Here is a 25911-nt window from a genome sequence, read left to right on the forward strand (position 1 = left end):
ATTTCGACCCCCAAATAGGGGGGGGGGGGTAAGCCCAGGAAAAAGCATAGATATCGACTAGCGGAGCAAGACACAAACACACTTTTGGACGATATATTTATTTTCTAAAATTCATATTTAATTTGTAAAAAAACGTGGTATTTTTTGGCGATCAAATAGGGAGATGTTCACTATCTACGCTTTTTGGATCCGCAACTGTTTAGACTAGTGTTTTATCATTAAAATTGTTTTTTAACAAATGATCTATATTATCGAATTGATAAAATGACGGAAATAAAGCAGTTTGTACGAAATCTTTAAACATATGCATTTTTTCAATGAGACGAAAAGAATAGCCTGTAAAATAAAAAAATAATTTGTATGATATCTTGAAAACCAACAAAAAAAAAAAGTCTTACCGCCATTAGAATAATAACATAATCCTTGTTGCTGGAATCCGACATTTTTTTTCACTTTCTGATAATTTTATATATATATTACAAATTATACCACGTGTTTTACTCATTATCATATTCGGATTTTTTTTTAAATATGTTAACATGTTGAACCATGGTATATAAAGTCCTTATTCCTAAAAAAAAATTCGAAGTATTATAAAAAAAACCAACATGTATCAGATTGTGTTATGATTGAATTTCAATAGTGTGTTGAAGCATGATATGATTTTGTTCGACTTTATTGTATTTTCTGTGTATTTTTTTCAATCTCGCCGGGCATCATTTATGTTTATAATGTTAGTTTTAATATTGTCCTTATGGTGTTTGATGTTTAAAAAAAAACAGATTTGAATCTTCAATCTGAATAAAATAAACACGTTTACTTTAATTTACTTGATAGTTGTAAAACATGCGTATTAAAAACAAGTGCCAAGTTCAACTGGCTTTGTATTCAAGAAAAACTGTAATTAACATGTAACCCGAATAATTCAGTCGTTATATTCCGCTGATCTACGAAGGCTACTTCGTGTGGGAGAAAATCGGACACGGAAAGGGCTTGAATTATTCGAGTTAAAATTAACATGTGGTTTATTCCCAAATGTCCCACTTGTTTAATTTTTTTTAGAGTTCTGATTGTCCCACATGAAACGTCACAGTCTGATTGTCCCACATAATTTTATGAAGTAATATTTTCTTTAGATAAACAAGGTATCTGTTGTTAATTTTGCTAAATAAACACAATTAATCTCCGGCGCAGAGATCACATATCCGTTCCGTTCAATACTTTGTAACACTACACTCCATATGACCTCTGCCATACCTTTTTTTGCGTACTTTTTTGTTCCCAATCTCTAATCAAAATCTACATTACTGTATATTTAATTAAGATACTTTTATGGAAAAAAACAAAGAATATGTTTATTAACGTAATACTAAAAGTTGCATTTTCGTAAGAGATTAAATTTCTTTCGTAAACACAGCCGGTTTTATAGTATAAGTGAATAAAAATTTATAAAATTTAAACATAAGCTTCAAGACCTTAAAAGAAAGGTTGAGATTGATTATAGGGGTTTTGGTCCAAACAGTTTTTGAAAAAGGGCCCAGAAAGGGGCTCAAATACATCTTTTAAGCAGTTGATTTTGGTTTTGGCTCAATCACTTTAGAATAAGTAAAAATAGAAATCTATGAAATTTAAAGGCAAGGTTTATGACCACAAAAGGAAGGTTGGGATTGATTTGTGGGGTTCGGGTCTCAAAGATCAGGAATTATATAGGGTCAAAAAAGGGGCATAAATAAGCAATTTTGTTGGTTTTCACTCAATAAACTTAAGTATAAGTAAATAGAAATCTATAAAATTTAAACACAAGGTTCATGACCACAAAAGTTAGGTTGCGATTTATTTTTGGGGGTTTTGGTCCCAACAGTTTATGAATAAGGGACCAAAAGGGTCCAAAATTAAACTTTGATCTAAAATTGAAATATATTTGCTTAATTTGATATGCTGAATCTTACTGTGTAATTAGATTTTTATTTTTTTTAATTTTGGTCCTGTTTTCAAACTGGTAGACGAACATTAAGGTCCAAAGGGTCCAAAATTAAACTTAGTTTGAGTTTATCAAAAAATAATTTCTTTGGGTTCTTTGATATGCCAAACCTAAACATGTACTTAGATTTTCGATTATGGGCCCAGTTTTCAAACTCGTCTAAATCGAGGTCCAAAATTAAAAAAAAATTGAATATATGGATATACATTGAAGACTAAAAGGTTCAAAATGGAACTTTATTAGATTTCTTCAAAAACTGAATTCTTGGGGTTATTTCATAGGCTGAATCTAACAATGTATTTTGATTTTGGATGTTGGACAATAATAGGTAAATTTCCAATTCAATTTAAGACCACATTCATTCTGTGTCAGAAACCTGTTTTGTGTCAACTATTTATTCACAATCCAAATTCAGAGCTATATCAAGCTTGAATGTTGTGTCAATACTTGCCCAAATGTTCAGGATTGGACATCTGGGGTCTTATACAGCTGTTCCCTGCAGAGCATATGGTTAAAGTTATACTATTTTATTATTTTAGCTCCTTAGTCTAGTTTGTACAAATTTCTAAATGTTTAGGATTAAGATGACTTTTAAATTTGCAGCAATATTAATTTGAGTCAAATAAGGGTCTTTTATGCCCCTACTCCTTTGAGATATTGAATAAAGTGTTGACATTGAAACGGCTGGATTGACAAACAATGGCATACCATGTATATCCCTTATCTTAATAAAAACCAGAAATTAAAAAGATTTTTTTTTTTTTATTATACTTTCAGATCACAATTATGTTAACCTGATCATAGAAACATGAGAAGCATTACAAACCTGCATAGATTATACACACAAATGGAATAGACTCACTTTAAAAGAACTTACAAACAAGACTTAAGAACTCATAAAAAATGATTCATGTTTCAATGAGTGAATTGGAGTGATTCATCCAAATTTGTGTGCATTTAATACATGTATTAATTACAATGAATTTGCTGTTTTGAAAATTTTGTATGTCTTCTTAAATCTATCATGAACATATTGTTGTTAGAAATTAAAATATAAATAAAGAATACATTTTATCAGTTTTAGCCAAGTAGTATGGAAATATGAATGTCCTTCACATTGTTTACATTTTTAAAACTTCCCAAAAAGCCTTTGCTTTATACTACTCATAACTTCAGTAATGTACAGATAAAACTGATTTGAGATTTAAGCATATGAATTTAAGGAAATAATTGGTATGAGTCAATTGGACAGCATTCCAAAACACAAAAATCTGAATAAAATCCTTCAGTTACAAATAAAGATCTGCCATCAACAAAAAGAAAGCAGTAATAACAGTTGTCTTGCAAATAAATTATAATTGGTTAAATGCATCTCACACCGGATACATGTACATCATGTCTGTGCTGGATTAAATGGTTGTATTGATGCATGAGAAAGTACAGTATTATTACCTTTTACAATGACAATTATTTCATGACCCCACACAATGAACTTGCAGAGGGGGATAATGTTTTTGACCCATGCATTTGTCTGTCTGTCATTCCTGGTCTTCAACAACTCGTCATCACAACTCCTCTGAAACACACTTGTAAGAGAACTTCATATAATTTTATAGATGTGCATATCAACAGGAAATTGTGATTCAATTCTTTTTCTAGAAGTTATTCCCCTTTGAACTTATTGGCCTCAATTATACTTCTACAATATAGTTTTTCATTGCAAATTCTATGAAACCTCACAAGAGAATCTTATTAAGCTTTGTAGACAACAGGGACATAATAGGTAGATGTTTGTCCAGTGACAATGTGGGGACAAGTATGTGAATGTGCTGACAATGGTTTTTGAATTTATTCTGAATTCAATATGGCATGTAAAATGTTAAACTAGATGATAAATTTAAGCTGATGTAGATTCTAGGTTTTGTTGGCTTACTGAATAAAAAATATGAGATGTGTTTGTTGCTAGTGAGACATTATTTTTTTAGCAGTGATATAATGGATCCAGAATTTGTTTCAACTTGAAATAATAACAATTGATTAACAGTACATACATTCATCACTGGTTTTATAAGTGCACATAACTCCAATATCAATTATTGATAATGCCAAGAGTATCAGGACATAATTTGGGTGTAACATCTACCAAGGTATCTGCTAGCTTAAAACCCAGGCCCCAATCATGTATATTAAATAACAGACATTGGTCAATTTCTTCATTTCTAAATTTTTTCTTTTTGCAAAAACTTTGGAACACAGGTACAATTTGCTGGGTTTACTTTTTATCTATACAAAAACCGAAAAAAATACAAGGGTAGAACCCCCTTAGAAACTGTGTTTCAAATCATTGTATCAATTTAATACAATGATTTGAAACACATATAAGACTTTCACTTGCATCATACATGTACTTTGTTTCCACTTAATTTGTCTCCTCAGTGGCGTATCCATATGGCGTATCATAAGGGTCAAAAGTATATTTTGTTGCAAAAGCTATATCTTCAATTGCAAATGCTATATTAAATACTGCAAATGCTATATAATTAGTGCAAATGCTATAATAAATACTGCAAATGCTGTAATTATTATAGCAAAAGGTAAATTACCTGTATTTGTAGCAAATGCTGTTTACTTATGTATCAAAAGGCTCAAAAGTATATAATGGTGCATTTGCCATCACAAATGTAGCATTTGGACTTATAAGTATAGCATTTGCACTAATAGTTTTAGCATTTGCCATCATAGATGTAGCATTTGGACTAATAAGTATAGCATTTGCACTAATATTTATAGCATTTGCACTAATTAAAATACCATTTGCACTAATATTCAGTTACCATTTGCAGTTTAATAATATAGCATTTGCAATAGTTCAAATTATTTAAATTTTCAAGAATTATGGAAACGCCTTGTTTTTTCTTTTTACTTGAGACTCCACCTATTTCTAAATTTACCTCAGCCTCTTTTTAATAAATTACATGTTTGACATTGCAGAATAAGAACTCTTCTGACATTATTCCTGTAAAATTGGTAAACTTCTACAACATGTGCAGCGTTTTTTCGTTAATGGCGTATACAAATAATTTGCACGGATTTCTGAGCGTATTTCAAAACATTTTTAATGACAAAGAACGTGCTTTAGACAATGGCGATGCTTCCATTCATTTTCTGGATGATGCATTGTAAATAAAATTTTCAAAACATCTTTTTGAGCAAGTAAAATACATAAAAACTACTCATTGAAGTATAATTACTTCGAAAAGGAGTTATAAAAGCTTGAATTTTAAAATTAAAAGGTCTATAGTAGAGGGTTAAGTATGTTTTTATTTTTTAAATATAACGTCCATAGTAGGGGGGTCAATGTAAAATACAGGGGTCGCCCCGATATTCCGACACCTCATTAGTCCGACACTCCAATAGTCAAACAAAGTTTAATAACTATACAGTAATAGAAAATCTTCTTCATGAGGGTGTGGATGGTGTTAACGGAACAGAGAATAATGGGTGAACAGATACAGAATAGAGAAAAAAGGACAAAGAAATAAAGAAAAGCATTTAATAAGATGCTAAAATATAAATAAAAATGACCAAATTAAAGTATACAGAAATGTATGACTCCCCTTCAAATCCAGACCCTCCTTCGTAGAATCGTTGTTGACATGGAATTTGAACTACTCTTTTTTATATTAGAATACCACAACAGATACATGTAATACCATACCATCTATCTGGTATTACTATGAAAGATATACCATGACTCGAGAACCTTGCAAGATTTGATAAACATATACAAAATGTGATCTATATGGGAACACGTTGTACTAAGAAGGATATGTCAATAGATGTGGAGATGTCTCTTGTCATAAAGAATAGTGTTCACATTATTAGGTCTCGGACACAGTGTAAAAACTGTAAAAAATGTCATTTTACTATAAAGTGGGACTATTGTCTATTGTATCGAAACATTAATATTTACATTCATCTATTATACTATTCACGAAACAAAGATCAAAAACTTTAAAACAAACAGACAGCTATCGAATTGTTAATTAATAATACGCTCACAAATAGGCAAGTTTAAGTTTAAACTGTGACATCGATAGTAAAATTATCTGTCGGTGACAATTTTTCTATACAAACAAGTGTGGACACAGATCAGTGTGAATAGTACGTTTGGATGTTTGACAATGTTTTCTGACAAAAAGAGTTTTCTGGTTGTCCGCTTTGGGTTCTATGTTGAACTGTTGTGCCCAGCGACAGCCAACCTGTACCAAACACTGAAAATGATAGTCGTACATTCAATATTGTGTTTTACCGTGATCTATATATATAAGAAGATGTGGTATGCGTGTCAATGAGACAACTGTTACTCTCCATCCAAGTCACACTTTGTAAAAGTAAACCATTATCAGGTAAATCAAGCCTGTCATGAAAGAGACACTACTTTTAATCAGTGCTGGCCGATCATATATTTTATTTAGCTAGACATTGCTTTTAATATTAAATCCACATATTTGGAAGAGATATATAGCTGCGTTTTTTCATGTAAGTTATTCGACAAAACTTCACAAATAGATATAGGAAAATGTGGTATGAATGCCAATGAGACAACTCTTCATACAACTAAAAATGTATAACAGTTATAGCTCAAGGGACGACCTTCAACACGGAGCCTTGGCTCACACCGAACAGCAAGCTATAAAGGGTCCCCAAAATTACTGGTGTAAAACCAACTGTCTAATCTATATAAAAACCAGAAACGAGAAACAATTATGAACCACATAAACAGACGACAACCATTGATCCACAAAGTGTGTTCGCTACTCTGCATCTCAACTATTCTAAATCATGTATTAAACGTTGTTTGAGTAAATATATCCCACTATTTTCACTAATACATATCTACCAACCAACCTTGATAAATTGCATTATCTGTTCTTAGTCATTCGATGGACAAGGTCAATTGATTTTAATATATATTTACAATGCAAGTGGATATAGAAATATGATCATTTGGTCTTCTTCCGAATGGCAGTAAACCCTTGCCAAAGTTGAACGTCCATTTGGTTGTGCGGGATGCAACAACAAATGTCATACAGAGTGGTATATATAGAGAGTAACACGCTCTCTGCAGGTTTAGAACCATTGCAACAACTTCTTGAGGGGCTGTCGGTGATTTTTGTCTGAGTATATTGGAGTTGATACACATACTTATTGCAACTGCTCAGTTATCCTTGTTCTTCTTTCGTTGTTTGTGTGTCCACTGTCCTTCTGTGGTGTTCTAGTTCGCTGTTTTTTTTTTATCTTGATCTATTTTCTTTTTACTAGATCTTCGGTTTCCACCCGAGTTTCGTTTCAAGGGATTGATTCATCACTATTAACTACACAAATAAAAATATTCGAGTTGGAAAATTCTATGTACCCGCCTTCTTTGGTCGTAACATTTTCTACCCTTGTACATGTATCACTCATCTGAGTTTTATCTAATTTTGTAGCGAACATTAGCGACTAATGTAGCGTCAGCGAAAAATGATAAAATCAGGAGACAGTTTCAAACCCAGGACCTTAAAAAATTAGATGTGGACGAAATATGTGCTCCAAAAAGATGAGCGATTCCAGATTCTGTCAATTTATTAAGACACCCAACCGTGCGATTTGATGAATATCGTGGTGACCAATCAGACATAGATGACAACACTCAATTTAGGGGTTCCGATTTTATATCGCGAACTTATTTTAAAATTCCCCAAAACATGCTACTTTTATACTGGTTGGGGGAGGGGCAAGGCTTATAAAATACATATAATAACATAAGTTACAAATGCAAGTATGACAGACACGAACCAACGACAACCACTTAACTACCAGCTATACTGACTTTGGACAAGTGCTTTAAGAATGTGGCGGGGTAAGTTATTTGAAGGCACCAACCCTACCCAAACCTGGGAAAATGGTGTAACAGCACAACATCCTGAAAACAAACTATATCAAGAATGTGTCCATAGTACACGGATGCCGAAATCACACTATCACTTTCAACTTAATAAGAAAAACTACCTTCACCAAAAACTTCACCCTGAAGCGGGACAGACGGACGGACGGACAGACAGAAGTAAAACAGTATACCAACACAGAGGGTATAGATTGGGTCAACAGTAAGATCAATCTAATAAAATTGCATTAAGATATTACAATACAAGTATAATATAGTTGTTCCGGACCATATGAGTATTTGGACCATACGCGTATGGTCATGACCATATGCGTATAATCATATGGTCCGACCATACGCGTATGGTCTGACCGTACGCGTATGGTCGGACCATATGAGTATATACTCGTTTGGTTATAAACGGGCCGGACCATATGAGTATTTGGACCATATAGGTATTTTTTTCAATAATATACTTGAGAAAACTTTATAAAATAACAATGATTGCTACATGAAATTGTATTATTTACAATTCAAATAACATTAAATAGTGAAGCCAAAGTTAGTTTTCATCGCTAATTGTATTCTTGCATGGATGCGTAGGGTTACCTTTACATCAACACGGTACCATAGCTTTTCCTGGGTCCTGGGTCATTCCGATGTGTCTAAGGTGAAAAAGCTCTAGATCTCCAATATCGTAACATCATCATGACGGAAGTACATCATATCACCAGACAACTTTAAAAAATAAACTAGTGTCCTTGCCGGTGATGTCATTCATTTTTTTAAACAAAAGTATAAAAAAATTATGAACATTGCATTGCTAATGCTAATCATATAAAGTTTCAAAAGTAAGCAATTTATTAAACTCTTTATCCTGTCGACTTTTGCGTCAGGTTATAGTAAAACGGTTGACTTTTTGTGTAACAGTTCATTCAAATATTTTTGGAAGTTATCTTCCGAGGTCGACATTTTGCCATGCATTCACTCGTAATAACATATCGGTATTAAATGAAACAATATGTACTTACTATAGTTTTGACTAGTGATAAAATTTACTGTGTGAAACTGCTTATTTTATTTTGTTAATCTTGTTATTACTAATTTTAAATGAAAAAATGACCTTTGGTAGTGTCTTTTTAATGACGTGACAACTAGACGGGTTACATAAAGAGGTTTAATAGCATAAATGTACATGTTAATTACCCCGACCATACGCGTACGGTCCGACCATACGCGTATGGTCGGACCATATGAGTATATACCCATATGGTCATGACCATACGCGTATGGTCGGACCATATGAGTATATACCCATATGGTCATGACCATACGCGTATGGTCCAAATACTCATATGGTCCGGAACATAGTCATTATTATATCACCATACGCCTCAGTCAGAGTCGGAGCCAAAACAAAATAGAAATAACAACTAACATATTCGTGTATCAAAGACGGTGACGAAATGTCATCATTTCTTAATTGCGATAATGGAGTTCGGCAAGGAGAAAACCTTTCACCTTGCAGTGTATTTTTAAAAAAGAAGATGTGGTATGATTGCCAATGAGACAAGTGTCCACAAGAGACCAAAATGCTACAGACATTTTACAACTGTAGGTCACCGCACGGCCGTCAATGATCTTGAAGACTTATTTTTAGAGAACGATGTTTCCCACTTGCAATGTCATAAGCCAATTGTCTATGATCTATCAAAGCTCTGTTAGCATTTGAATTTTTTTGTCTAAATGTTGTACCATAAAATGTTCTCAAATCGAACGAATCCGAATTGCATAAGTTTAAATGGATTGAACATGTTTTATCCATAGTTGACAATACTGGATATAGCTTCATATGAAACACTCAATCATTTTTGTAAGGTTTTGACGGTCGTTGTTCTTATTACTTGGAAAAAAAAAACATCATTTTAACTGAAAACTATCCCCTTTTTGGTTCACCTGGCCCAAAGGGCCAAGTTAGCTTTTCCCATCACTTGGCGTCCGTCGTTAACTTTTACAAAAATCTTCTCCTCTGAAACTACAGGGCCAAATTTAACCAAACTTGGCCACAATCATCAAATGGGGTATCTAGAATAAAAATGTGTCCGGTGACCCGACCAACCACCCAAGATGGCCGCCATGGTTAAAAATAGAACATAGGGAGTAAATGCAGTTTTTGGCTTATAACTAAAAAAACAAAGCATTTAGAGCAAATCTGACCAGGGATAAAATTGTTAATCAGGTCAAGATCTATCTGCCCTGACATTTTCAGATGAATCGGTCATTCCGTTTTTGGGTTGGTGCCCCTAAATTGGTAATTTTAAGGAAATTTTGCTGTTTTTGGTTATTATCTTGAATACTATTATAGATAGAGATGAACTGCAAACAGCAATAATGTTCAGCAAAGTAAGATCTACAAATAAGTTTCATGACCGAAATGGTCAGTTGACCCTTTTAGGAGTTATTGCCCTTTATAGTCAAATTTAAACAATTTTTCTTAAATCTTAGTTATCTTTTACAAAAATCTTCTCCTCTAAAACAACCTAGCCAAATCAATCCAAACTTAGCCACAATCCTCTTTGGGATATCTAGTTTAAAAATTGTTTCCGGTGACCCGGACATCCAACCAAGATGTTCGCCACAGCTAAAAATAGAACATAGGGGTAAAATGCAGTTTTTGGCTTAGAACTCGAAGACCTAAGCATTTAGAGCAAATCTGACGAGGTTTATTTGTTTATCACGACAAGATCTATCTGCACAAAAATTTACAGATTGATCGGACAACCTGTTGCTGGGTTGCTGTCCCTGAATGGTAATTTTAAGGAAATTTTGCAGTTTTTTGTCATTATCTTGTATATTATTATAGATAAAGATAAGCTGTAAACAGCAATAATGAACAGCAAAGTAAGACCTAAAAATAGGTGAACATGACCAAAATAGTCAATCAACCCCTTAAGGAGTTATTGTCCTATATAGTCAATTTTTAACAATTTTCACTAATATTTTCCACTAAAACTACTGGACCAAAATCAATCTAATTAAAATATTGATCTCTGATTACGTTATACTGCATATGAGATCTAACAACTATCAATAGAGGTTTCGCTTTTGTGACCTTTTTTTTTTACCCTAGAAAGTATTTATATTGACCAATCAAAATCGTCCAAATGAAAAAATGAAAATACTTAAAAAGTCACGTGAGAAAAAGTCAGAAGTGAAACTACATATTGATAGTTGTTAGATCTCATATGCAGTATAACGTAATCAGAGATCAATATTTTAATTAGATTGGACCAAAATCATTATAGATAGAGATAATTGTAAGCAGCAATAATGTTCAGTAAAGTAAGTTGTACAAACACATCACCATCACCAAAACACAATTTTGCCTTGAATCCATCTGCATCCTTTGTTTAATATTCACATAGACCAAGGTGAGCGACACAGGCTCTTAAGAGCTTCTAGTTGTAAAGTCGCATACGTGTAGTCGAAAAAATCATTTAATGATATAGATTTCCACTTTTTGGATGAAAATTGAAAAAGGAGGAAAAAAGATTCAAACTGTCGATCGTTCTTCAGTAAAAAGGGTATTTATTCAAATTGGAATTAGATATTCAATTTTGTTTTTCCTTGAAAACGACATGCGACCTTTTATCTTGATTTTTAAAGTACTGCACCATGACGACCAAAATAATCTCAAAGTGATTTTTTTTATTATCAGATGTAAATGCTGTATGTGTGTGCACCAAAACCGGTCATATGATTTTTAAAAAGCGTAAAACTTTTATATATTAATTGAAGTTGCGAAAATAAGGTCCACATTAGTCAATAATTATATATATTGATTTCTCTAATTCTATGGAAATTTATTCCTTTCCGAACCCTGATTGTATAAAAAAAAAAATTAATCAACGTGTGGTTGCTGGTGATCTCAATAGATCATTGGATGATTTTAAGGGTCATGACCTTTTTAGCCTAACTGGATGAATCAAAATTTGATAACAGGTGTTAATGAAATTGACAACTTCGTGCAATGTGAAAGGCACTCGAAGGGGATTTTCGGTAAACAAAAAAATAAGAAAATGTCTTTTTAATCATTAGAGAAACAGATTCTTACATAGTTACTCATGGATTATCGGATTTATCCAATCTCGATAGTTAAATTATAAATTATAAAAGGCGGCTCGGACTTCAAAATTGATAATTTAACTATCTCGATTGGATAAATCCGATAATCCACTGGTATCAATGTAAGAATCTATATATATCTATGGCTATATGTATCAAAATTATATGATCTATAAGATATTTATTCAGTCATTTTTTATATATATTTATCATATATTTAGTACAAAATACAGCTATTTTGTATATCTAATAAAGGTTCGTTTTTCCAGTCTGTATCACGTACCCTGTATCGCATACCCCGTATCGCATAGCTAAACCCGTATCGCATACCCCGTATCGCATGGTATAACCCGTATCGCATACCTTTTTCTTTTTTCTTTTTTTTTTTACATATTGGTATGTTACGTCACGAACGGCAAGTTTTCATATTGTATGTGACGTTACGAACATCAAGTTTTTACAACATATTTTTTGGCACACTAAATGCAACTATAAAAAATACTAAACACTCAATTAAATACAATAATAAACAAAATATTTTCAAAACAATTGTAAGGTAATCCAGGTGCTTCGTATAAATAATTGAGCAGTTATTTTAAAGCTTTGAAACAAAACAAAAGCAGAACTGAAGGTAACCCAGTGCTATGAATCAGAAAACAGTTTATACAATTTAATACTCTTCTGTTGAAATATATGATAAAGCGTATAATACATGGCAAAATCCGTATCACATGCCGTATCACCCTCGACCAATATCATCCCTCGGGCCTTAAGGCCCTCGGGCTAATATTGATGTCTCGGGATGATATGACATATGATACAGATTTTGCAATGTATTATTCTCTATATATTATCATTATTATTATCAACTTTTATAATCATATATATTGTATGTTTCTCGTCATTAAAGATTTTCTTTATATACTGTAAATAGTATTTTATTTCATATCATTTAGGGGACAACCATTTGATATTCTTGGGGGGGGGCAGGATGATTTGTTTTTGATCATTTATTTATATTTTTAAACAAAGAGGAAAGACTATTCATTTTCTGCACTGTTGAAGCAAGATTTTTCAGTTTCATTAAAGCAAGGGACTGATTATTCATTTTCACAACTATATTTATGATATGCAAAATCATACAACTTTTAAAAGATTTGTTTATTATAAATAATACATGTATAGTCAAGTCAGTATGTATCATTTAATCAGAATTAATCATTATTCTCTAGAGAAATGAATCTTTCATATCCCCAACTGCATATTACATGTACTGCATACATACATAGTATTAAAGTTTGGTGGTAACTACCCTCTTATAAAAGTCTTTGAAAACATATTTTGCTGTGCGGAGGGTTTTGGAGTCACTGAAGGCCAAAGAAGCTTTAAGAACAAATGATGCAAAATCCTGCTTTCTGAGTGTTCAGAAGAAATATTCATAACTTTGAAAATGCAATGTTTTGTTTTAATCATTTCTTTTTGACAATATTTTGGTCTCGAAGCAAAATGTATAAATTTAGTTTCAGACTTAAGTTTCTAGGGACAACATCAAAAGACCAATGTGCATGATAAAGCAAAAAAGGAAATTCACATAGTTAAGTCTGTGGCTGCTGTTTTTTTTAAACTCATGATCAAGTTTATAACAAACAGAATACAGAGGGACAATCAATGAACAAAAGACAAATAAATAAGAAACATTGATCCCGAAAAATCAGGGTTACATCTGAGGGAAAATTAAACTTGCTTCTTGCAAGGCACTCACTTTGAACACAATTTGATATGGAGACAAGCATTTGGTTTTGAAATTTCCTACATGAGGCATTTGTCTCAATGTAGTTACGGCCATAGGCCTGTTAAAATAAAAGTGAGGTAAGGTTTCCTGAGACAATATATCTCAAGTTGAATGAAACCAATTTTAAGACATTTCAAGTATATTTAAATAATATTTATACTTTTATTATAAAAAAAATTGTGATGTGTTTCCCGATTTTTTGGGGGAAAAATAAATTATGAAGGAATCTGGTGCAATCTCATACTTTCAATTAGACCTGCTGAGTTATTTATTTTCAATACATTGTAAGTCCAGTAATTTATTTTCAAACTATCACATAACAAACCATTTATTTTTGTTATTATCAAGGCTGAGTTTAGTCCTATAATATAAGACTCTGAAGGTTCATATCATTTACATTCAACGTTTTTTATCGGATATTTTTTTTTTACTATCAATGTTGAACCTTTTTAACAATTAATACGGTAAGAAGTTACTTTCATTCATATTTAGGTTGTTCCTAATAGTTTTATTTGTTTTGGCAGTGGATTATTAATTTAAATTTTTGCTACGAGAAAAAATGACAAATTTTATAAGACTCTGAGGTTCAACATTGATAGTAAAAAAAAAATATCCGATAGAAAACGTTGAATGTAAATGATATGAACCTTCAGAGTCTTATATTATAGGACTAGGCTGAGTTATTTATTTTCAGAATTCTCCATAAATACCATAAGATGTAGAAATGTTTAAAGTTTAATTGACCTGACGGGTTAAAATGCACACATAATATACACATGTTACAAGAAACATAAATACATGCACTTGTTAAAATGATTATATCATTAAAGGGCAACTAAAAAAAATCACTAAAGACTGCGATTGGGCATCTTTGTTAATATATGTATTACATGAATAAGGCCATTAGTTTTCTCGTTTGAATTGTTTTACATTGTCTTATCGGGGCCTTTTATAGCTTTATCGCACGATACTGGTGTCACCTAACGTTACAAACTCAAAGACGTAAGACAAAATAAAAACGTTGGAATGCATGTTGTTCAGATGGCTTTTTACAATAAATTTTAAAGGATTGATTTTTTTCCTAAGAAGGATTTTTTTTCTTAGATAAAATATGTTAAGCTTTAGTTTTATTAACAAATCAAAAATAAAAAAGTAACTTGAATTGAAACCATTTAATATATACATTTTAATTATAAGAGCAATCGCTTTCTTTTTATGGAATAACTATGCACTGCAAATGCATTCATTTTTGCACTCCAGAATGTCAAGGCAAAAGGACTACGGCATATCTAGCATGGCAGTTCTGCACAAATATATGCAAGGGAATTATGTATAGCGGGAACACTTATTACAGCTGGTTTTTTTTCTATTAATTTGTATTATAGCGGATTCGACTATTATAGTCCGGAAAACACTTCAGATCCGCGAGGAAATCTCTCTCCCACCCCTTCTTTGTGAATCGGTACAGCTTCAAAATAAAACATTAATTTTAAAGTTTCCTTATTAAGCAACAAAATAAAATAGCCGTATTCCAAATCGTCTGTGAAAACCGCAAGCATGACAACTAGACGGAACGTTAGAAGCATATTTTATTAAATAACGTCAAAATCGTATGTGGGGACATTGTATCGGACATTTTAGTTTTATATGATATCTCGTATACTAGATTTAATTTATGGGAATTTGATATCAAAATAGAGATAAATTTTTGTACTTTTATCTATTATAAAGTTTTTTATGTAGCAAATGGCACTGTATGAAATAAACATCATGAAAAAACAGAAAACGTTACCCTACGTTTAATATTGTTCGAAGGGGACAAAATGTCGGACATTGCTAATCAACTGGAGTAAAAAGAATTTGTTTTAAAAATTCCTGTTTATTGCATGAGGCAAAATTGTGATCTTTGTACAAAATATTAGTATAAGAATTATTTACTTTCGAAATGGGGATTGCTCTGGAATTCTCTTTTTTGGGACAATTTAAAAAAAAATACGGCAACCTTTCGTGCATGGGTACATAATTTGTATCATCTTGATCCCTTTTTCTTATATTTCCGTCTTTTCGAGAGATAAAAATCGACATTACGTCATCGCCCACTAATAAATTGCTTGTTCTAGACAAACTTTTATATCGTTTGTAAAAAAAAATCACATGTTTTTTACGGTATTCAGAATTTCACAAAACTAAAAGTGTAACGCGGGACAAGGAAATCATGTTGCAAAATAAAGGTTTTATTGAGTTTTGATTAATGAAAATGGTCTGTTACATATACAAAATTGCAATTATCTGAAAGAAGAGTTTAAAAGCTTTAAAATGATATACAACACTTTAAAATATCATTGTTTTTGTTTACAAATTAACAAGATGAATGTGTCTTGTCCGTAATTTCACCAAAGTAACACCAGTAGCGTGCGGTATGGGCTTTGCTCATTGTTGAAGGCCGTATGGTGACCTATGGTTGTTAATATTTGTGTCATTTTGGTCTTTTGTGGATAGTTGTCTCATTGGCAATCATACCACATCTTCTTTTTTATATTATCTTAATATTGTCTTAAGATACCTTCGATGCACATGCAGTCTGAGATATATCATAAGACTGTCTTAGGTCTGTCCTATAAGTTGTCCTAAGATATATTCTATGACAAATCTTAGGACACTTTTGATGTCACAGCCCAGGCCCCATTTCTCAGTCCCAGTTTAACTGTATATTATGTTTCATAAATAAAAATTGTGTTTATTAGTTTTATTACTGAAATATCTTTCCTCCATCAATAACTAGATTCCAAATTTATTGAATCGAGAAAAGGGTTAAAAGTCCCCCCCCCCCCCCCCCACCCCAACCCCGGTAAAAAGAAAGTACATAAATGGTCAGTGTCTGATATTAACAAAGTGTTACAAAAAGTTTCTGATCTTTGGCTAGTTTCGGGTATCATTCTGCAATTATTGACACTGCATAGATGACTGACTAACACACCTGCATTATAGAATTTTATAATTGGCAAGAATGTATAATAAAACTAATTCATTGTAATATTTATTATTCATTCATGCTATATTTCACCATTTCATAAAATAAGGTGGATTGTAACATAAATTGATTTTTTTCCTTTGATGTTTTTATGAAACAATTTGCTTAAAAGGTGTGGTGATGAAAAACCATGGTATATTATATGCAAATTGATGTTGTACCATACTTTGCTAATTAAATATACAACTCAACAAGAATCCAAAGGAAAAAAGGCGGAGCTTTAGCCATGGTATAACATATTCATTTTCATGTTATTCCATGGCTGAAGCTCCACCTTCTTTTTGAAAGGTATCCGCCTCTAAAATATTTAGGAAACTGTAAAACGTACTAAAAGGTCAAGATCTTCATTTTGTTTTCATTTTATAACACAACGCAATAATTTATGTGTACCACATCTCAAGAAACCTTTTTCAAACTATATAGGATTGTTACGAATTTCCTTAATTTTGGCAACAATTACTAAATGATTCCCGATTGATTCTTCTTTCAGTTTTGAAAAAAAATAAAACGTAAAAATATCATTTCCCTTGCGAAAATTCAATTAAATTTTGATTTAAAAAGGGGGTACCCATAGGCAAAGGAATAAATATCGGCTACAAATATCTGTGAAAAAAACATGATTTTTTATTTGGTGATCAATTAGGGGGACGTACACTTTCTACGCTCCCTGGATCCGCTACTGTTTAAATATAGTGTTATATGAATTAAAACTGTCTTCTAATAAATAATCTTATAATCGATTTAATAAAATAACGGCAGAAAAGCAGTTTGTACGAAAACTATAAATGTATAAATATGCATTTTTCAATGAGATGAAAATTCCGAAAAATATGATTAATTTGTATGACACCTTGAAAACAAACAAAAAATAATTCTTACCGTCATTAGAATAATTATTTAATCCTTGTCGCTGAAATCCGACTTTTTTTATTACCTCAGTCTGATGACATTATGAAATTACCTGCGCATACAATCATACACGGGGCGCAAAACTAATAAAAATCGGGAAAATCCAAAATGTTCTTTACTTTCTGCAAATTCAGGGGTTCTATTTACGTGAAATACACAGAAGATCATACAAGAGGCGCAAAAGTGACTTGCGCGAGCTTCCATTTCATTGGATAAAAAACTGTAACGTGATCAGTTTCCAATATTAGTTCAAGGTCTTGAAGCTGTCAATCATTTTATTTATATTACAAATGTTATATACCATGTGTCTTACTCATTAACATATTTAAACAAACTCATCCTTCGGTTCGGATTCGTTTGTTTAAATATGCTAACTCGTAAAAACCATGGCATATATAGTACTTATATATTCAAATTTATTCTAATAAGATATAATCATTTAGCAAAAAGTAGGAGGACCTATATATATATTGAAGATTAACCCATTTATTCTGAATGAAATTGCGAATGGTGCAAATGCTACAATTTGTTGCTTTTGCAGTAATTTACTTTTGACCCTTTTGATACGTGAGTTAATAGCAAATGCTACATTTAAAACAAAAATGGCATTTGCAGTTTTAATTTTTGCATTTGGTCTTACAATTGTCGCATTTGCATTTACAATTGTCGCATTTGCTGTTACAATTTGTAGCATTTGCAGTTACAATTATCGCATTTGCAGTATAATTTATAGCATTTGCAGTTACAATTATCGCATTTGCAGTATTTAATATAGCATTTGCAACAAAATATACTTTTGACCCTAATGATACGCCATAATATCCAGAACTTTTATCTGACTGACCAAAGGGAGCCCACTCCAGTCATGCTTCAGCGAATCCCTATAAAATCAACCATTTTTTTTTTCTCAAGAAAAGGGAGGGCCCCTGGATCCGCCTATGCTTCTATTTTAAAATATGTCTATCACGGCACTATGACATGTGAACAGAAGTGTGATTTTTGGGGGTTTCTTATGTATGAACCCGGCAAATTGTAACAAACCCATGTGGAGTACATAGAGCTATACTGAATGGACAACTACCATCCTAGACCAGGATAAAAAGTGCTAACCGAGTGATAAAATACTTGAAAGACTCAAGATTGCCGTAGCCTACATGTAGCCTGTCGGCAAAATTCATAGAATTTCTTCTTTTTTCGCTTCAAATATACTCCTCATAGTTACCAGGATTGAAATTTTGTGTTTGCGTCAGATGCACGTTTCGTCAAAGTAATTTTAAACTTCAATTTGGCGACAATCCTAGTTGAAGGAGATGAAGCGATAAGATGATTCTCATAATTTCCGCCATCGCCACTTTACCTCATTACTCCTAACCTTCCGCAAATATTTTTTTCGACAATCCTCGCTAAATTGTGTATCACGCAAGGGACTTTGCAGAGAATACCAAATGCTTGTCGGCCATGAGGAAATTTCCTCATGGAGTTAACCCGAATAATTCAGTCGTTATATTCCGCTGATCTACGAAAGCTACATAACCTCCTGTGGGAGAAAATCGGACACGCAAAGGGCTTGAATTATTCGAGTTATCATGGAGTCGGACAATGTGTGGCAGAGGTCATATTAAGTGCAGTATTGCAAAGCATGTATGGAACGGATATGAACTCTGCGCCGGAGATTGAAATAAACAAGAATCATTTCTGATTTATCAAATATATCTACAACGTATTATTTACAAATATGTGGTTATTTATAAAACAATGGTCAATACCGTAATTTTAATTTCATTTTCTCTAAATAAATTTAGAAATAATGCATACAAGTTTTAAAAAAAAAGGAGAAAAAAGATGTAAACTTATTTACATTCCACACTCATACACGAACTTGATCTCATTGTCTTTGCAATAAAGTGCATTCAGCAGGACTCGTCATCAACTATAAAGAAGAACCAGACTTCCATCAAGAATGAGAAAAGAGGGACGAAAGATACCAAAGGGACAGTCAAACTCGTAAATCTAAAACAAACTGACAACGCCATGGCTAAAAATGAAAAAGACAAACAGAAAAACAATAGTACACATGACACAACATAGAAAACTAAAGAATAAACAACACGAACCCCACCAAAAACTAGAGGTGATCTCAGGTGCTCCGGAAGGGTAAGCAGATCCTGCTCCACATGCGGCACCCGTCGTGTTGCTTATGTGATTACAAATCCGGTAAATAGTCTTATTCAATAGGTCAAATTCATGAAAGGGGAGGGGATTGTAGTTACGACGTAAGGAACATATCCGATATCATTTGTGAAACGGTTATTCCATAACGGTCAACCAACTCGTGATGGCTGGCGTCCGTAAAATTTACGAAGGGATGATTTCAACTTCACCATTTGGAACTCTTGGTTTAATAGCTTCCTTGTGAGCAGTAACCCTCTATCAAGAAAATCATGATAGGAAATTTTTTGTTTCAATCAGAATGATTCTTTACAAAGTAGGATTTATCCCTCCCTAAGACAAGATACTTGTATCTACGTTGGCCATTCTTTTTTATGAAGCAAAGTAATACCAACTCTTTTAATTTGTCTTTTAGTTTGGAATGTGGAATACTTGTGTAAAGAGTAGAAATTAAAGTCAAATGTTTTAATACTGTTACAAGATGAAAAAGAGTTAGATTGTATGTACTCTTAAACATCTTTGGAATTTTTAAGTATCCACATCTGATTTACGCCACCTCTAGAATAGGCAGTTTCACAATAACTTTGAAGCCCGTCTTTGATTGCTGATAAAATAGATGTTAATAATTTAGAAAGGGGTTTCGTGGAGCACATGGAAGACCCAGCAATATACCGTTGATTGTAAGGACACTTATGTAGTTTAGGTATCCAATACAGTGATGAAACATCCAGTTCTTCATCTTTGGTTGAAATACCAAAGGAACAAAGAACAGACCTTTGATTATCAAGGATTTCCTCTTTGGTAAGTGTCGTGAGGGTATATGTTGGGTTTCCAAGTGAATTGTCTATACCTAATTCGTTTATCAAGCAATTAATGTAATGACTTTTACAGACAAAAACGATGTTATTTGGGGCTTTGTCTGCGGGGACAACAACGTATTTATCATGAAGGTCAGATAGGTGTTTAGCAACATTTGGATCTTTGAAGATTGACGTAGCATGGGCATTGATGGACCCATTCAGTTTCTTAATTCTGATTTGTATTAACGACCTCACTGCCTTAATCCATTCGGATAGAGTGTCTACGTCTTCCTTCTCGCGCTTAGCCCATTGCCTGGCATAATCCTCGACTGAATCCATCAAAATTTTAAAGTTGTATTTCCAATTGATGGATTTAGGCTCACGATATTTCGGACCTTTCGATAACACTTTGCAATAAAGTGCATTCAGCAGGACTCGTCATCATCTATAAAAAAGAACCAGACTTCCATCAAGAATGAGAACATGTGGTATGATTGCCAATGAGACAACCCTCCACAAGAGCCCATATGACTGAGATATTTACAGCTACAGGTCACCATATGGCCTTCATCAATGAGCAAAGAGCATACCACAAAGTCAGCTATAAAAGTCCCTGATAGGAAAAATGTAAAACAATTCAAACTAGAAAAAAAATAATGACCTAGAATTTGTACAAAATAATGAACGAGCGACAAATATGTTACACAGCAACAGCAAAGACCATACCACAAAGTCAGCTATAAAAGTACTTGATAGGAAAAATGTAAAACAATTCAAACTAGAAAATAATAATGACCTAGAATTTGTACAAAATAATGAACGAACGACAAATATGTTACACAGCAACACACGACAACCACTAAATTACAGGCTGCTGACTTCGGACAGACACATGTAAAAGGTAGAGGGTTAAACTTAATTTAAAGCGCCAACCCTCCCACTTACATGAGACAGTGTTGCAACAGTATACAACATTAGAATAAACTATAATTCGGACAACAACGTGATATCATCCGATGGGTACAAACAGAAATACACCTAACAAAAACACAGAGTAAACGTGGATGGCTACTTGTTCATCCACACAACAAAGACACTAAGTACTGACCACAGAGTACTCGCAGTTACTAACAGCTAGTTCAAAGCCAATATTATATATAAAAAAATAATTAAAAAAATTATGCTGCTAATTACACCTAAGACTAAAATGTTAAACCATGTGTTTTTCTTCATATTTTATTAGTAACATTGATTAGAAACATGGGACTAACCTCTTCACACCATAAAAACAAATTAATCACTATCAAAACAATTCCCAATTGTCCCACATTTGAACTTCCCAATTGTCCCACATTTAAACTTCCAATTTGTCCAACATTTGAACTTCCCAATTGTCCAACATTTAAACTTCCAATTTGTCCCACATTTGAACTTCCCATTTGTCCCACATTTAAACTTCCAATTTGTCCCACATTTAAACTTCCCATTCGCCCCACATTTAAACTTCCCATTTGTCCCACATTTGAACTTCCCATTAGTCCCACATTTGAACTTCCCATTTGTCCCACATTTGAACTTCCCATTTGTCCCACATTTAAACTTCCCATTTGTCCCACATTTAAACTTCCCATTTGTCCAACATTTAAACTTCCCATTTGTCCCACATTTGAATTCCCATTAGTCCCACATTTGAACTTCCCTATTGTCCCACATTTAAACTTCCCTATTGTCCCACATTTAAACTTCCCATTTGTCCCACATTTAAACTTCCCATTTGTCCCACATTTAAACTTCCCATTTGTCCCACATTTGAACTTCGCTATTGTCCCACATTTCAACTTCCCTATTGTCCCAAATTTAAACTTCCCATGTCCCACATTTAAACTTCCCATTTGTCCCACATTTAAACTTCCCATTTGTCCCACATTTGAACTTCCCATTTGTCCCACATTTGAACTTCCCTATTGTCCCACATTTACACTTCCCAATTGTCCCACTTTTGAACTTCAAAATTGTCCAACAATCATATTCCCGATTTTCCCACAACATTTCTTAACTTTTTTACCTGTAATTTCAAAAAGTGGGAAGTCACCAACACAGTGTGTCGTCGCCACCAGAAATTGTGAACCAACGAAACATAGAGAGAGGAAAACTGATGACTTGACGTAAATAGCTATAATAGTTAAATGTATTACATGATTATTTTTTCATTTTCCCCCCAAATTGCAGGTAAGTGATTTTTGTTTTTCAAATATCAATTTCATGTACTGATTCAATCGGTGACAATTGCACAAGAAACTGTTTTCCTATGCTGACAAGTTTTCACGTCGAATGAAAACACAGAACACAGAAATTAAGTTTAAAAAGAAGAAAAATAGAAAATAGACAATTCTTATAAGTAAACTTTAGTAAAAGGGCTACATTTTTGTTACAATTGTTTAATAAATTTTGGAAAAAAGAATGACTGTGTACTTTTCAGACAAACATAGCCTCAATCTGCATTAAAACTTTGCAGGTTTAAAAACACATAAAATCATCTGCAATAAAGTTTTGGGGGTTATGGAAAATTGAATGTATCGTATACTCTATATTTTATAATTGCCGTAAAACAATGTTAAAAATGCATTTTATTCGTTTAATATATTATATTATGAAAATTGTGTTTTTGTCTTACCTATTTCAAAGGGATGTTAACAGATTTCCAAGGTATCATGACATTATACTAAAAAATCAATGAAACAATCATCATCTTTTGATTTGTTATTTTCTTTTAAACTCCTGCTGATTTAATCAGTACAAGATGTACACGACACGTCTCTATTGACAAAACGTTGTGATTGATTAAGATAGTAGGTATCATCTGGTAGTTTTATTGTTACGACTATTATATTAATACGTAAGATTGATTCAATTTATATTTATCATTGCCATATAAGAGAGACTACTCAAATACTTTATACTGACTGCGAGAGGGCTGTAAGGTCAGCCAAGGTCGTTATAATATTCCATCATCATCAACTTTATGATTGATTGATTATTGGTGCTAAACGAAAATTGTGTGCTCTTTATTGGTTAAAACAACATACTTATGAATGGCTAAGTTTTACCTTTTAAGAAGTGGTCAACAGATTTTTTTATATTATCAAAATCTTCATAAATGTACCAATATTGAATTATTGACCCTAGGAAATATTAAACGGTATCTTTTCTTTTTAATATTCTTATCAAAAGTATTTAATTCAATCGGAATCAAAGAAATATATACAAATTAGATACCATTGAGATGGGAGCCATCTCTGTGGGCCCCGCTGTCAATAACGTGGGGTAAATAAGTTGTATGGATAATCTGATATGAAGCATTATTTGAAGTTATTACATAAGGGGACGACCATTTGATATTCTGGGGGGGCCAGGAGGATTTTGAAAATAAATAACTCAGCCTTGATAATCACAAAAATAAATGGTTTGTTCTGTGGTAGTTTGAAAATAAATAACCTGACTTGCAATGTATTGAAAATAAATAACTCAGCATGTCTATAGCTTCTTGTGCCTTCAGCGGTTCCAAAACCCTTCCAAATTTTTTTGCCTCGCTCCGCTCGGCAAAATATGTTGGACAATACTTTTCAAAGAGGCTAGGTAAAACTATGTATGTATGACATACATGTATATTGTTTGGGAACATAAATGATTCATTATGTATTATGTGAAGAAAATTATAAAATACTTAAATAAAATCTAATTATACAATTGTCTTTTATAATATTATTACTATGTATTTATGTTTCGTTCGTCCTGTATCACGATGTATTATCTTAAAATGTTTGTATATTATATTGTTCTCTTCTACACATGCAAGTATGTGTCTGAGGTTATCATGGTTATGAATGAAATCTTGAATCTTAAAATTTCTGCAGGGGATAATGATCTTTTCTGATTAAATGGTACATTATGACTTGACTATGCATGTATTATTCATACATGTAACTAACAAATATCTAAAAAAATATATGTTTTCAAATATCATTAATATTGTTGTGAAAATGAATAATCAGTCCCTTTCCTTAATGAAAATGAAAAATCTTGCTTCAATAGTGCAGAAAATGAATAATCTGTCCTCTCAGGTTACAAAAATAAATAACCGATCAAAAACAAATCCTCCTGCCCCCCCCCCCCCCCCCCCCCCCCCCAGAATATCAAATGGTCGTCCCCTAGTCTCGTGTGTGGTTTTATTCTAAGATTTTAAGTTAAAACTAATAAATATTCTCAACTTACTTTCATAGTATAATAGTGACATGACTGCATGATGTGAACTCATTGTTGACTACTCTAAGGTGACTTCTGGATACTAGTATATGGATTGATTTTTGAACAATATGTTTAGAGGTGCTGCCCAATTGATATTTGTCACATATTTTTAGAATTATGCCTTCAATATATTATGACCCACCAAGTATAAAGTATGAAATATTAACGGTTCTCGAGAAGTAGAGCGGACACAATTTGTTAAGAACAACGAACGGATGGACAGACTGACGGACTGACCTTTGACCTAGGATGCTTACATTATGACATATTCTCTGGTGTTGGTCAATATATATGTTAAGTTGAAAATGTTTGTCAGGTATAAAGTATGAAATAATAACAGCTGTCCTCTCAAAATATAGTGTGGATCAAATTTGTTAGCGATGGACAGACCAACAGACAGACAGCCTTTGACCTAGGAAGTTGTACATGCATCATGACACACCCTCTGGTGTTGGTTAAAATGGATGTCAAGTATAATATTTGAAATCATAACGGTTCTTAAGATATAGAGCGGACACAATCTTCACCACAGGACACAGGGTTGTCAACTGAAACCAAAGTTTTTTTGACCTTGACCTTTGACCTAGGATGTTATACATACATCATGACACACCCTCTGGTGTTGGTTAATAAACATCTTAAGTATTAAGTATAAAATCATAACGGTTATCTAGATATGGAGCGGACACAATCTTCACCACAGGACACGGGGTTGTCAACTGAAACCAAAGTTTTTGACCTTGACCTTTGACCTAGGAAGATGTACATACATCATGATACACCCTCTGGTGTTGGTTAAAATGGATGTCAAGTATAAACTTTGAAATCATAACGGTTCTCAAGATATAGAGCGGACACGATCTTCACCAC

At 32.8% G+C, this 25911-nt stretch overlaps 1 protein-coding gene across 1 annotated transcript in view; it reads right to left on the reverse strand.

The window, feature by feature from the left end:
- Positions 1-23556, reverse strand: part of LOC134721367 (uncharacterized) — a 43352-nt gene extending 19796 nt beyond the window's left edge. Inside the window, exon 1 of the mRNA XM_063584322.1 lies at positions 23411-23556. The gene's annotated coding sequence lies outside the window, so the exon portion shown is untranslated. The remainder of the gene's footprint in view (positions 1-23410) is intronic.
- Positions 23557-25911: the final 2355 nt, after the last annotated feature.

The sequence above is a fragment of the Mytilus trossulus genome, chromosome 6 (assembly GCF_036588685.1).
Source record: "Mytilus trossulus isolate FHL-02 chromosome 6, PNRI_Mtr1.1.1.hap1, whole genome shotgun sequence".
NCBI lineage: Eukaryota > Metazoa > Mollusca > Bivalvia > Mytilida > Mytilidae > Mytilus > Mytilus trossulus.